Source organism: Lissotriton vulgaris, chromosome 7, assembly GCF_964263255.1.
Source record: "Lissotriton vulgaris chromosome 7, aLisVul1.2, whole genome shotgun sequence".
NCBI classification, from domain to species: Eukaryota; Metazoa; Chordata; class Amphibia; order Caudata; family Salamandridae; genus Lissotriton; species Lissotriton vulgaris.
The window spans coordinates 1384393704-1384407316 of NC_141695.1; the positions used below are offsets into that span (position 1 = coordinate 1384393704).

At 47.4% G+C, this 13613-nt stretch overlaps 1 protein-coding gene across 2 annotated transcripts in view; it reads left to right on the forward strand.

Annotated features, from left to right (window-relative positions):
* Positions 1 to 13613, forward strand: part of TMEM219 (transmembrane protein 219) — a 557800-nt gene that overhangs the window by 178993 nt on the left and 365194 nt on the right. The window lies entirely within an intron of this gene.

A 13613-nucleotide genomic window follows, 5' to 3' on the forward strand; every position in this document is an offset into this window, starting at 1 on the left:
CCCAAGTTGAGCTTTGCAGAGCTTGTTTCTTGCTTGAGTCTGGGGAGCTGGTCACAGGTTTGTGTACTGCCTGCATTTGGCCTTTAGTAATACTTCCTCACATGAAACTAGACCTAAGTGTCTCTTGACTGAACCTCTCCCTAAAAATGATGCCCCTCACTTGCAGCCAAGACTAACTAGTTAGTCCCTTGCCCAAAGCTGAGCATCATCAATACATCATTTTCCTAAGCATTTGTTTCCTTGGCAAATCCAGCGTTAAAATTGAGCCCCATTGCTGAATTGCTTACTCGAAACCTTGGCTTTAGGTTATCCTTCAACCAACCAATGAACTTCCTGCTCACCTCTTACCTCACTGTCCTTACAGCAACTTCCTCTTTCTTAATCAGTTGCATCACACAAGAGACACAATACACAGACTTTCACTCCAGTAGACTGACAAACACATTTCTCCCCCACACTCCCTCTCCCCAACTTTGATCTCTGATATGCACCAAACTGACTCAGTCATAACCCCCTCTCACCCTTACTGATCCTTGATAGTCTCTTGACTTACTCCCTCCCATACTCTCTCTCTTCCACACTTCCCCCTGATGATTACCACATGTATTCTCTCCACTTTGTGTATCCCTGATCGCCCGAAACATCTTAGCAGTTCACCCTGATTAGACTCCGCCTATTGCTACTTCCCCAAGTCCAACCTTTACCAGCTGGTGCTGACACTTCCACATCTCTAATCCCAGCGGGAAAGTCCAGGAACCAAGACCTAAACGCAAATCAGGTTAATTCTCTCAATTATATAAAAATTGAGACAGCCCCTCACAGTAAGCTGTTATTCTCAAGTCCCACCTCCTGTCATCTACAGATGGCACCCAAACCCTGACAAAGGCCCATTCTGAATTTCAGCATTGTTTCAACTCCACCAATTTAAATGCCCTTGAATACAAGATTGATTTCTTTAATTGAAAGTTAGCCCTTCTAGACTATCCCCATGTCTCCAATGCTCTATGTGTACTTCTCTAGTAAAATTGTTTTCCCCCCAAGTAATGAACCTTCAAGCTCCTCTCCTTGTTCCTCTCTGAAATAACCTAAGCCAGCCCAACCCTAGACCTGACCACAGCAAAGGCTCCATTCTTGACGTCATTATATTTAAGAGAGACGTGCTCTCTACAGAATCTACTTCCATCAAGGAATCCTGACTCTGACACCAGCCACTACCTCCTGCTATTTTAAGTGCCTCTCTGTTTTACAGTCTAGCACCACGCAAAAGCAAACAGAAAAGACCTTTATCATTGTCTGCCTGGTTCAGTAAATATTTATATGAGGAGAGGAAATCTTTGAGACTATTGGAAAAGAAGTGGAGACAGTCACCACTAATCTTGCTTCCCTCAAAACTGCAAGATCACTCCACAATGCTCCTGATACCCCCTCTACCAAGAGGCTGCAGTAGGATCCGAAGGCCCTCCCAACTAATCCAACTAGTTCCAACAACCACTCACGACAAAGGACACATTTTAGACCTTACATTCTCCAACAACCCCCAGATCATGGTACACGACATAATCCCAGTTCCCTGGTCCGACCACCACCTTATCCTCTTTGGACTGTCAAAACATGCCAAACCGAATAAGATTAAAGATGCACCCTCGACCTCTAGGTGCTGGTCGATGCTTGAACATGAAATCTGGTCAACCATCCTGAAGAACTCTACCTCCAGTTTTGCTGGCAGTCCAGAGGAAGACTACCAGCAGTGGGAAAGATGGATTGATCAGTCTCAGGATGCATGTGCCCCAATGGAAAAAAGACCTAAGCAAAACATCAGACTAAGAAAGCTCCATGGTACAACAATCATCTGTTAACTCTAAAATAACAATGCAAAAGACTGGAAAGGGACTGGAGAAAGGAGTTTAATCCAGACCTTTAAGTTAAATATAAAACCTCCATTAGATTCTATCACAGTGAATCAAAAAAGGCACAGGCTAAATTTTATGAGGCTAAAATCGCTCAGGCTCTTAATTCTCCAAAGGAACTGTTCAGAGTAGTTAAAACTCTGACCTCTCCTACTGAAAGTAATGGTTCTCCTCAGGCCTCTAAAGAAAGATGCAACGAAATAGCATCCTTCTTACAAAAGAAAGGGACTGACATTTGAAGCCTTTTTGATAACATCACTGCACCAACACCTGAGTGCTTAGATAGGGTCAATGATTCAGTCACAGTTCCAAGCCTATCACATTTTCCTAAACTCAAGGATGGCACTATTCTCAATCTATTAAAGTATACTAAATCAGGGTCGCCTTTAGACTCCGCACCCCCTCAGGCCCTTCTCAAGGTGATGGAGGTCATACTTCTCCTACTAATGGTGCTACTTAATAAGTCTCTAGAGTACAGCATGGTCCCACAACCCGGGAAACATGCTGTAAACCTATTCGGAAAAACCCCTCCTGGATCTAGATATTCTTCGTAATCTGCGACCTATATCCCTACTCCCCCTCCTCGGTAAACGTTTGGAGAAACATGTCAAACAAACATTAGTCCACTATCTGGAGGAGAATAAACGTCTCCATTCAACGCAGATGGGCTTCCGGGCCCACCATAGCACGGAAACAGTCCTCCTGACAGTTACCGAAGAACTCAAAGCTCTATTAAACAATGTAGGGTCCACCGCCATTATTTTACTAGACGTCAGTGCGGCCTTTGTTACTGTTAATCATGCCATCTTAATTAATAGACTCAGGGAATTAGGAATCTGAGATATAGCGGTGGACTGGCTTATCTCTTTTTTGGAAGACCGATCTTACCACGTGGTGGAAAAGGGCTGCTTCGCTGAGCACCTGCCAATCAACTGTGGGGTGCCACACTGTTCTTCCCTTTGCCCTCCGTTATTTAATATATATGGGAGACAGCTTCCCACTACCGTGCAGGTTTTTGGCATTTTGGTGGTATCCTACGCTGATGACACCCAGTTAATTGTCTCCCTGTCCCATGGCCCAAGCCAGGGAAAGCAACAATTGGCTCCCTGCTTGGACAAATTGTTTCTCTGGATGTAAAATTGCTGCCTAAAATTGAACGGTGAGAAGACAGAATTAATATTAGTCGGCAACAAGTCCATACCCAGGCCACGGTATAGTTGGCCTTCTTGTATGGGTAATCCACCAGACCCTAAACCGGTTATAAAAAATGTAGGTATTTACATTGATAGTACCCTGCCAATGAACCACCAGGCAAACAAACTGTTGGGAATATGCTTCGGGCTTTTCCGTACGATTAGGAAGATATTGACCCTTATCCCAGAACAGCTAAGAAAAACTGTCATGTAGTCACTTATAGTCTCGTGCCTGGACAATGGCAACTTCCTTAACCTAGGTTCACCAAAATATGTGATAAAGAGACTTCAGGTGGTGCAGAACGCGGCAGCAAGGGTATTGCTCAAGCTCCCTAGCCATGACTCTGCTAGAGAATATCTTAAACTACTCGACTGGCAGCCAATTGCCGCAAGAGTCAGGTTCAAATCCCTATGCATCTCTCACAGGGCAATAAATAAACGCCCTGAAAAACTCAGAAACCTGATATCCACCTATGCTCCCTCTAGATTACCAAGATCCTCCCATCTACACATCCTCTGCACAACCAGAATCAAAAGAACTAGATGGTGAGGAAGATCCTTTGCACACTTGATTCCAAAACTGTGGAACAAGCTCCCGCACAAATTAAGAGCACTTCAAAATGAACTTACATTCAGAAAAAAACTCAAAACCTGGCTGTTTTCTTTCAGCCACTGATGGGCTCCGTCCGCAATACAGCACTCCATACTAGTGCTGGTAAGCCCTTGGGCCGCCATGCACTCTATAAATCCTGAAACTAGAAACTACAATAGAAACCTCTTCAGTGCAAAGACATCACACTTTAAATTTCTCAGCAGTTAAGCGAAGAACATGCCCCAAACAACTTTTTGAACTTGTCAGAGCAGCTAACAGCCCTAAACTTTCATCATATTTGATGATCCAACAGAGAACTTGGAAGACATTTTCATCATTTTTCAAAACCAAAGTGAACTCATTTGAATTATCACTGGAAATGTATCCAGATCTCTGACTCATCGAACACCGCCAGCAAATCAAGGAAGACATGGCAACAGTTTAAAATAGTAGGAAAGGAGGAGGTAGTAAGCTATGATGAGGGCCCAACTTCTTACAATTTTGTAGATCCGGTGCTCAGAAATATAGACAACTTTCCCATTCATGGTAAAATCATTAAATGCTGTGTATCATGCCAATTGACTTAGCATATCCAAGACAATAACATCTTTAAAGAAATGGTTACCAATCCGGGTTCAGTCAGGTTTTGGCATAGAACTGGCTCTGCTTCAGATAGTCAGTGATGCGCTCCGAATTGTGGATTCCAGCAACTCCTTCCTCCTGATCCTTCTAGTCCTATCTGGGTCTTCTGATAGAGAAATCCCTGTATGCCTATCTATACATTCAAGAATCGGATAGACGTCAATGGAGAGGTCCTCAAATGGTTTGAGGCACACCTAACAGGCAAATCAGAGGAGTGATCAAGAAGAAAAATTGACTAGATTTTCAAAACTGATTACCTTGACACAAGGGACTCCCAGGGTTCCAACCTAGCCACTGTCCTTTTCAACCTATGCACCAAAGCCCTTGGAGACTTACTAAAGAAATCAGGGATGCTCTGTCACACATATACTCAACTGTATCTCGAGGTCCCCTATCCCAGTGCCATATCTGTGAGAAGCCGCCCTGGTATATGGTGTACACTTATGTAAGTGGGCATCTTGCACCAATCCAGACAACCCTTATGGTGATTTTAGTGGACTTAGAGAACCTTATAAAGCTCTCTAAGTGGTAGCTGTACTCTGGCTGTATGGGCTGGACTGTTCCCACAAGGAACAGGGTCAAGACTGATTTGCATATGGCTGGGTCCAAACTGGGGTGTTGTGGTGAGCAAAAGAATGATGGATTTAACCCAGATCCTTGTGAATGTTTGCATTGTCCAGCATTCCATCCCATCTATTGTTTCTTTTGCATATGTTGCCCTAAGTGGGAAGGGTATGCCCAGATGTGGGTCCCATGCTCACCACACCACTGGATTCAAGTAAGACTGGCTGCTAAAGGGTGATGCCCTGAAAAAGGTCCCAGGATGCTTGTTTCCGGCCCAGGGAGGACCTGGCTTGGCAGTTTGGGCTGGACTGTTCCCAAAAGGAACAGAGTCAAGACAGATTTGCATATGGCTGGGTCCATACTGGGGTGATGTGGTGAGCAAAAGAATGATGGATTAAACCCAGATCCTTGTGACTGGGGGTGAATGTTTGCATTGTCCAGCATTCAGTCCATCTATTGATTCTTTTGCATGTGGAGAGCAGCCTTCAGGCTGAGTCCAGAAGGAGTGTAAAGCAGCTTGTTTTAGCAGCACATAATCTTATACGTATAGATTAGGTGAAAAGAACCAAACAGTGTATTTATAAAAATATGTATTTATTATAAGACACTCACTAACACATACAGATATCTCCTAGCTGGAGATATATACACATTGTACACAATACTGTTCAATAGAAACATGTAAGTAGCACGTAATACACAGTGGTCACCAGGCGGAGACCAAACCATATACTAAAATAGTGGTATGTGAACCACGACTCGAGTCAAGACTATACCCAGAAGACATAGAAGGGTTGGGGACCCAATGAGCCACCCAAGGTAAGTAAACAGGAGCCCCAAGGAGGCCATGTGCAGAGTGGGAACACGACGACGGTATCAATGCAAGTCAATGGGTAAGTCACAGTTGCAATTTTAAAGAAGGACCCTTGCTAGAGGACACTGAAGAAACCCAGTGGAAGACAGAAGTTTGGAGAGCCACCCCACCCGTTTATACCCTAGGAACCAAGATACCTGCACCAGGGAAGCCAGGTGCATAGGAGTCAAGTGGCGTTGGAAACCGCAGTCAAACCCAATGAAGGACTTCCGCTGCTGGGAAAGGTGAAAGAAGCGTCTGTTGGAACCCAAAGGTGGATTCAATTTAAGTGGTACCTGCAAACTCAGGAGTGACCAGGAGGCACGGAAGACGATAACCCACCAATGTCGAGTGCTGCAGGAGAGATGACGGTGACCTTGGAGTTGCAGCTGTGATTACCAGGTGATGCTGTGGAAGACCAGGAGCAGTTAACGAGCTGCCCCAAGTCGGATGCCGAGAGTTGAGGGGTTGGTGTCCGTCAGGAGCACCAACAAGCCTTGGCAACTGCAAACAACATGGAAAGAGGAGAAGGTGCAGTGTCGGGACCAGCAGGGTCCAGGTGACTCACCACAAGCAGGGGAGTCAGTTCAGGCCCGAGCACTCAGGGGAGCCCTAAGAATTCAAAGATGACCCTCAAGAAGACCCATAGGCCGGAGGCACTGGAGTCACAAGAAGACATCTAGCAGCTCAGCAAAGATGCAGGCTCGCGGAGCAAGTGATGCGTTGAGGACAAACATTTTGGCCACTGGAGATGCTTCAGGTTTGGGCTACTTGGAGCCCGAAGATTTTGGTGGAAGGAATCCAACAAGCCTTTGCAATTTCAGGTCGACGCAGTGCACAGGGGTTCGGTTCCTGCGGCTCTAACTAAGGATACTGGCCTCAAACGTGGTGAGAGGACAGGGCAGGCCTAGAGGGATGTGTAGAACCACCACTTGTGTTGCTGAGCCTTTCGTAGTTCGTGTGAGCCTAGGATCAGCAGACCAGTCAGCTTAGTTGCAGTGCCTGTAGATGCAGGGAAGTGACTCCTTCACTTCAAGGGAGATTCCTTCAGGTGTCTTGGATGCTCACAGGTCTTGGAATGTTCCTGTATAGAGTACAGGCATGGACGTTGCAGCAGACCAGCAGGGCAACAAGATCAGGAGCAGCAGTAGTCTTCCCAGTTGCAGCCTTGATGCAAGGAGCGAAGCCTAGAGTGCCCAGACGGTTGAAGAAGAAGTGGTGTCTTAAATGAATGTTGTCCAATGACGATTCTAGTGACCCACCCTCAGGTAAGTCCTTAAGTACCCTAAGGAAAGGGTTAGGACGATTCAGGGTTCCCTCCTAGGGGAGGGGGTCGGACTGAGAGTGGGGGGATACTCTCATGTCCTTTGTCCAGTTTCACGCTAGAGCGGGAGCCAATGGCTCCCTGAGCTGGTTTGAAGTGGACTATGCAAGGAGGGCACCAAGTGTGCCCTTCAAGCAGACTGAGTGGCGCTAGCAAGCGATCCCACCCGGACTAATACACTAAACCCTGTCTGGGAGGTTGTCACACCTCCCTGTGACAGGATGCCTATTGTTCTGCCTTCCCCTTTTAGAGCTTGACTCAGCAACAGGAGGGCAGAATCATGTCTCTGGTCTGCAGCAGCCATGTTGTGCTGTCCAGGTCTAGAAGACTGGTACGAGGAGCACTGAGGGCCTCCCGGAGGAGCTTTACAGTGCATGAAACCATACCTTCCACACCGTTTACGGTTTGGGGGTACAATTCCAACATGTTTGATACCAAACATGATAGGGTTCGGTACAGCCAGTTTCCCAATCCCGGAACCCGGAGAGACCCAACAATTGGGGAAAATGGCCATTGTGCCACAGCGGGGTCTCTTTAGTCAGTCTGTTCCACCAGCCCATCTTTCGCAATGCCTGCTTCCAAATCTGAAACACAATCTGCGTGGAAGGCGGAAGGGGATGCCTCAACGGGGTAGGTTAAAAGACAGTGTTCAGGGAGTGATCCTCCATGCAGCGCTGCTCCACAGCGTATGCTGGGTCGGGCCTATCTCCATACCACCACTCGTTAAGGACAAGTAGATGCGATGCAGCATAATAGGACCATATATCGGAGGTTACCAGCTCCCACAATAGGTCGAGAGGAAGCACGTCCAGACAGCCACCCTAACCGCACCACCGTCCCAAAGAAACTGTCCCAGAACCGAATTCACCTGCCGAAACCACAGCGGAGGAATTAGATAGGGATGGTTTTGTAAGTGATACAATAGTCGCGGGAGTGACAGCGTCTTGAAAATGGCTGACCGGTCGTAGATGGACAGGGGCATGTGGGACCCAGTCTTAACATCCTCGCGCACCCGCTCCCAGGCCGTGGCGGGAGAATCGGCGCAAGATTACGCTCCCAGGCCGTGGCGGGATAATCGGACAGGAAACACCCCCAATTATTTCATGCCCCTTTGTACCACCTGTACAGACAGAAAGGAATGTCACCCTGGACAATTGTAGGTTCAGGGAGCCATTCCTTTCTGTTTGGTAATTTACCCTACTTCCCTTGACGCTTTTAAGGGGTACCTCTCCTATCTTTAACCACCTGTACAGACGACACCCAGGAACCGAGCTCGCTCCGACCTCCGGGGGTTCATGCATAAACTGGATGTTTCCCCGAAAACCTGCATGATACGCAACAGCCGCGGCCCCGTTCGTTCCAGGTTGGTAAGAAAGAACAAAATATCGTCGGCGTAGAGGGCAATGCGGTCAGACAGGCCTTGCGCCCATTCAAACCCGGACACCTGAGCGTCCATTCGAACCCAGGCAGCCAGGGGTACCATTGCTAAGGCAAAAAGATATGGGGCTAATGGACACCCATGCCTGGTGCCACGCCCAATGGAGACCCTTGTTGTTTTAAAAAAAATAAATGCAGGGTTGACATATATTCATATTCAGTCTCCTTCTATACCGGGGCCAGGCTATGATTTAACACTCTAAGATGGCCGCCGCTATAGATCCTAAACTTGTAAACACACGCCATGACCGGAAGGAGGGCGGGTCCCGACAGCCTGTTTCAGCGTGCGCCCTCTTTAGATAAAGATCCCCGTGGCCAGGTAGTGACTAAGAACAGAGCAGTGGCTGGACTCCCGCGGTACACCGGTAAGAAGGACAGATATAGGTTTGGGTTCTAAGTGTGGTAGGCGTTCATTGCCATTCACTGCTAGGTGTGACCCAGAAGAGGTGGAATTGGACTCCGGGCTTTAACAAACCTTCATGGAAGCGTTTTTAATATGAGCGAGAGTCTGTTGTAACCCATGAGATTTTATGTATGACATATATTGGCCATCAGCGACTTTATGTCGAATGGCGGGCCAACCTCACAGGGGTGCGCTTACTTGTATGCAGAGGGGCACCGACCTGTGGTCCATGAGAGGCACAAACGGCGGAATTATAAGTAGGGAATGCCCGGTATGCGCATGCGGGAAACAAACACAGTGAGCAGTAAAACAGGGGGGCTTGCAGTGCATTCACAGACGGACTAGTGGTCCCCTTGAGTGCGATTGCCGTTACTATGCACGTGCATGAAGGGTAGCGAAGATTTAAGTACCTTTCATCTCTCTCACACAGACTGACTTTTTGCAGCAATTGAGACGGGACCTGTAAACAATTACAGTGTTGAAAGTAGTTTTGCTTATGGGGTTGCAGGTATGCCGACGAGGAGCAACTACCCTGTAAATATATCACACGTGATGCCTTGATTCCCCACAGATATCATATATCTTTTTAACCTGATGCAGTTTCTGTTATATGTGTTGATGAAATTTGCTATGCTGACTCTTGCAGGTACAATAAATGGAGAAAAGAGGTGCAGTGAGGACACTGACCCTAACCCTGATGAAATTGCCGCAAATTCTGTGAGGCAATGAAACATGTTGGTTTGAATTGAGCAGACACACAGCAATGAATAAAATAGTATAGACAGTGGGTCTAGCTCGTTTTTAAACTAAGGTGCACCGGGTTTTCTATGCTAGATCCTGGTACTCCTTATCGGGTCACATGTATCACATAGAACACAAATTTGGTTTTCTTTTTCTCCTCACTATTTGTTTTCGGAGTTGGCAGGTGCTAATGATGAGAACCTGAGGATACAGGCGAGTACCAGTCTGTAAACTCCCATGGTGTTACTCCCGTGAGGCTCTGCCAACTTTTCCTCACATTTTTTCACCTCTAGATCCCCCTCACACTTGTGGGAGGATCTGATCAAGCAGATACAGCACCACATATTAGAGTTTAAATTAGTGATTTAGATTACTGTTTGGCCGATGTGAGATATTGATTCACTGCTGTGACACATACAATTGTGGGTGTATATAAAAATAGATAAGGTGGACGTTCATAGTCGTCCATACCATTAGACAAAACAGGTCCTTTTTTGCTATGTTAGGGGCTACCAACTATGTCCATTTCCACCCAGCCACCACAGCCAACGGGCTCCCCAATCCTATTGTGGCCGCGGAGGTGGTTCTCTCAGGCTTTGTGGGACCCAACGCCACAAATCTGCCCAGTCCTCAACCCCCTGGCAGCCACAGCCTCCAAATCTCTTTAATCTACAATTCACATATACAAAAAGGTAGCAGTGGAATATATAATTCGCACATCCCTAGAGAAATCTATGAAGGTAAAAAAGTCAAGTAAATATGTTTTTCATACAATGGTCTACCGATTTCTCTGAGTGCTACATACAGTGCCTTAACAACCCTGCCACCTATCGGGTGTCACATATGTCATAGATCCACTGGGTTATAACCAAGTTGCAAACTTAAGACGGCACCGGAGAACTCCAAACCAGTTAAAGCAGAAGTTATATCACTTCTTTGTGAAAATGAACAGTCCATTATTGTGCACATCATCCTTGGTGGTTTACTTCCGAATTCTCCAAAAATATAAATGATGAGGAGCTCATAGATTCCCCGTTTCAAATGAAAGTTCATATAATATACAGCCGACATGTGTTTTGTCTGGAGCAGACTGTTTCATGGCTGTAATATATATAAAATACAAATAATAAGTCAATCCATAAAATACAACTCTTAGAAAGTCACAATATTACAGTCAAAGAATCCCCAGAGTCCAAGTATAAGTGCTTTATTTCTCATGTCCCACAAAAGAAGCAAATTGACAAACCAATACATACAACCTATGATAAATGTTGTGATTCTCATAAGCCAAAGAAAAAAGTTTAAGCAAAAGCCTAAAACCACTCCAATGTGAGAAGAGATACCAACTAAAGTACCAGTATTGATCATATGACTCTCCTGACTCGCTCAGAAGAGGTCGCTCCCCACGCTCCCAAGGCTCTGTGGCATCGTAGCGCTTTCAAGCTGCTCCCAAGGCTCTGTGGTATTGTAGCGCTTTCAAGCTGCTCCCAAGGCTCTGTGGTATTGTAGCGCTTTCAAGCTGCTCCCAAGGCTTTGTGGTATAGTAGCGCTTTCAAGCTAATTTAGACCACCGCTCGCTCTGCTGCCATTATCTTTAGCGCTATCTCAGTGTGATTGTTAGGGATTTCCTAGCACTATATTTCCTCTGCATTGCTGCCATTGCCTGTATTATCATTATAGTGCTTGCATTGCTCTGCTCGCATTGAATTTAAAAGTAATTTATGCCCGATTGTACCACTGCCCATACCTAGGAGTCACCTCAGATTGTGCCCCAGGCTTGCCCTGTTTCGCTTTCTTTTTGTTGCTGCCATTTTGTTGTTGTTGTGCCTCACAGCCCGTCTCTCCACCCGCTCCCGCCTCCCAGCTGCTCCTCCCTCCCACAGATAGTGGTACACCGGCCCGTCTATCCCCGCGCTGTGACTCTCCTGACTCGCTCAGAAGAGGTCGCTCCCCACGCTCCCAAGGCTCTGTGGCATCGTAGCGCTTTCAAGCTGCTCCCAAGGCTCTGTGGTATCGTAGCGCTTTCAAGCTGCTCCCAAGGCTCTGTGCTATCGTAGCGCTTTCAAGCTAATTTAGACCACTGCTCGCTCTGCTGCCATTATCTTTAGCACTATCTCAGTGTGATTGTTAGGGATTTCCTAGCACTATATTTCCTCTGCATTGCTGCCATTGCCTGTATTATCATTATAGTGCTCGCATTGCTCTGCTCGCATTGAATTTAAAAGTAATTTATGCCCGATTGTGCCTGTACCCATACCTAGGAGTCACCTCAGATTGTGCCCCAGTCTCGCCCTGTTTCGCTTTCTTTTTGTTGCTGCCATTTTGTTGTTGTTGTGCCTCACAGCCCGTCTCTCCACCCCGCTCCAGCCTCCCAGCTGCTCCTCCCTCGCCCCACCCCCTCCACTATCCACTTATGACAGATGCTTCTGCGCGCAGCGGTCACGCGCAGCGGTCGCGCCCCATGCGCGCCAAAGGTGCGCCAAAGGTAAGCCTTTCTACGCCCGTCCGCGCCTGGACCGCGCCCAGCGCCAGACCCCCTGTTCCCCGCAAAACTCTTTCCACCCACATAACATACGACGCCGCAACCCTCTCACCCCTTAACCCCGGCCGCAGACCACAATGCTACCAAGCTGCCCCAAGACATGCCCATGGACCCTTCACCTGCCACTCCTGCAAGTTCGACTGCATCAGGACCCACACCAAATCCACAAACTCCAAACAGAGCTCCAACACTAACCACCTAAAGTGCATCCTGCTCAACACCTGCTCGGTCCACAGACACTCCATTGAACTCTGGAACCTACTCGACACTACATCGCCGGACGTCGCCTTCCTTACAGAAACATGGATGAACGCCTCATCAGCGCCCGACATCGCCATAGCCATCCCGGACACCTACAAGATCATCCGAAAAGATCGCACCAACCAAACAGGAGGAGGCATCGCCATCATCCATAAGAACACCATCGGCATCACGACCAGCTCCGACGATAACCTCGCTACCGCCGAACACCTTCACTTCCAGATCCACACCGACCCCAAAACCACACTCAGAGGCACCCTCATTTACAGACCTCCAGGATCCCGCACACAATTCAGCGAAGACATCACTGACTTCATCAGCCCACATGCCCTCCCCTCCGAGAACTACATTCTACTGGGAGACCTCAACTTCCACCTGGAAAAGAAAAACGACAGCAACACCACTACCCTTCTGGACAACCTGGCCAATCTCAGACTCAAACAACTTGTTGACACCCCCACTCACTTAGCCGGACACACGCTCAACTCTATCTTCACCTCCAGCAAGCACATCTCCTTTGATCACACCACAGCTCTCCACTGGACGGACCACAGCTGCGTTCACTTCAACTACAAAAAGACCACGACCCACAACCCCCCACAACCTATTCCTCGAAGAAATTGGAACAAAATCACCACCGACCAGCTCTTCACATCGCTTCACCAAAACCCCCCGGACAAATCATCGGACCCAAACGAAGCAGCCACCAACCTCACACAATGGATCACCCACAGCGCCGACGAACTAGCACCCTTGAAAAACCATCTAATCAAGCAAGGTAGCAAAAAAGCCCCCTGGTTCAACGATGACCTTAAGAAATCCAAGAAGCTCTGTCGTACTCTCGAGAAAGCCTGGAGAAAAAACCCAACCACTGACAACCTGGCCACCTTCAAGAACTCGACCCGCAAACACCACCAACTGATCCGATCCACCAAGAAATCAGCATTCAAGGATCGACTCGACAACAACGCCCAAAACAGCAAGGAACTATTCAACATCGTCAAAGAATTTACCAACCCCACCGCCGGCACCAACGACATCACTCCCTCCCAAGACCTCTGCGACTCTCTATCCTCATTCTTCTACAACAAAATCGCCGAAATACACAACAGCTTTGAAAACCAGTCCGAAGACCAGTCCACTCCACCCACCTC